General features: G+C 39.2%; 1 pseudogene; it reads left to right on the top strand.

The window, feature by feature from the left end:
* The first annotated feature begins 823 nt into the window (after positions 1-823).
* On the top strand, positions 824-1,702 carry LOC143663382 (cyclin-dependent kinase-like 2 pseudogene; annotated as a pseudogene).
* Positions 1,703-2,089: the final 387 nt, after the last annotated feature.

Genomic DNA, 2,089 nt, shown 5'->3' with positions numbered 1-2,089 from the left:
TTGCAGAGCTAACATTCAATATTTCTCTAACCCTAATTTCAATGCTCTTAAGTGTGACTTTATATTCAAAATATTGAAAAGAATAGTTTGAAAGAGAGAGAGCAACAAGGACAGAACCCTGAGAAATACTGACACTTAAGAAGGGACTCCACAAGGAAAGAGCCCAGAAGAAGAAAAGAAACAGGGTCCTGCAAGACAAAGGAGAGGGAATCTTCAAAAAGAAACATGTTGTCAACATTTCCAATCGTCATAGAAAAGCAAGGTACATATAAATTAAACACATACAAAAATCTAACTTTATAAAACCAAAAATTATACGTTGTGCTTCGCCCGGCGCTGCTTGGAATGTGCTGGTTCTCAGACTCCAGGGACTGTGCGCGCCCTGAACCTGGAGCGGTGCCCTCTCACCTCCAGCTCATTTCTCTGCAGGCCTGGGCCTTCGCAGGTGTTGGTATCTGCCGTGGATGCAGCCTGACCTAGGCCGTATCTCTCTCATATCGGAGACTTTGTGCCTGTGGTTGGGGACACAGTGAGGGCGTTGCCTTGACGACGGCAGCATGCAGCCGTGGTCTCCCTGAATGTGAGTCTGCCGCAGCCCGAAGCCATCTGCCTCCCTGCTGCTTCACCGGGGACCCGCAACTGTGTTGGGTGAAGAAGTCACAACAGCACTGGAATTGTTGGTTTGCTAGCCAGCTTCTTTAAGGCCGGAGACCCAGATGCATTTCACCTCCAATTTGTTTCCAAGTTGAAAGCCTTTGGATCTTTCCATGTGAAAGGATTTTAAAGACACTTAAGAAAAAAATTCATGCTGTTTTAAATTAAAATGGAAAAATATGAGAATTTAGGATTGGTTGGAGAAGGGAGCTATGGAATGGTGATGAAGTGTAGGACTAAAGATAGTGGAAGAATTGTGGCCATCAAGAAGTTCTTAGAAAGTGATGATGACAAAATGGTTAAAAAATTGCTATGTGAGAAATCAAGTTTCTAAAGCAACTGAGGCATGAAAATCTGATGAATCTGTTGGAAGCATGTAAGTAAAAAAAAAACAATGGTATCTAGTCTTTGAATTTGTTGATCACACAATTCTTGATGACTTGGAACTCTTTCCAAATGGACTAGACTATCAAATAGTTCACAAGTATTTGTTTCAGATTCTTAATGGAATTGGATTTTGTCACAGTCACAATATCATACACAGAGATATAAAGCCAGAGGATATTTTAGTCTCCCAGTTTGGTGTTGTGAAGTTATGTGATTTTGGATTTGCCCGGACGTTGGCAGCTCCTGGGGAGGTTTATACAGATTATGTGACAACCCGATGGTACAGAGCTCCGGAACTATTGGTTGGTGATGTTGAGTATGGCAAAGCTGTTGACGTGTGGACCATTGGTTGTCTGGTAACAGAAATGCTTGTGGGGGAACCCCTATTTCCTGGAGATTCTGATATTGATCAGCTATATCATATTATGCTGTGTTTGGGTAATTTAATTCCAAGACATCAGGAGCTATTTTATAAAAATCCTGTCTTTGCTGGAGTAAGAAGATTATCTGAAATCAAGGAAACAGAAGCTCTTAAAGATGTTATCTCAAGCTCCCTCAAGAAACCATAGACTTAGCAAAGATAGTCATACCTTTTCTCTTTCTGACAGGGAGTTTAAATTATGGAGATTTGGTTTTCTCCTCTTTCTTCTTATATAGTTGATCTTTAATGTCAGCAATTCCTTCTGAGGATTTTTATTTTTGTACATTAAGAAAGAGATTAAATAACTTTTGCTAGGGGACATCAGAGATACAGACCTAAAAATGTACTTATTTTAACTCATGAAACCATTAGTGTGATCTAGCATATTTTAAGCATGAAAATACACTCATTACTATGTTTTTAATATTTAACACTTAGAACCAAGCTTCATATAATTGGAAAAGAGAAGAAAAGTAGGATAATAAATGGATAGAAAAGTAGGAAAATATTAAAGTGTTAAGGCATAAATAGCATCATATCCAGTAGTGTACTGTCAGAGAATTTTTGCTTAACCGATGGATTCACTGAAGCTCACTTAGAAATGACCACCACTTTTGCTTTGTATTT

Source organism: Tamandua tetradactyla, chromosome 19 (assembly GCF_023851605.1).
Source record: "Tamandua tetradactyla isolate mTamTet1 chromosome 19, mTamTet1.pri, whole genome shotgun sequence".
Taxonomy (NCBI): Eukaryota; Metazoa; Chordata; class Mammalia; order Pilosa; family Myrmecophagidae; genus Tamandua; species Tamandua tetradactyla.
This window is presented reverse-complemented; position numbering and strand designations above follow the sequence as displayed.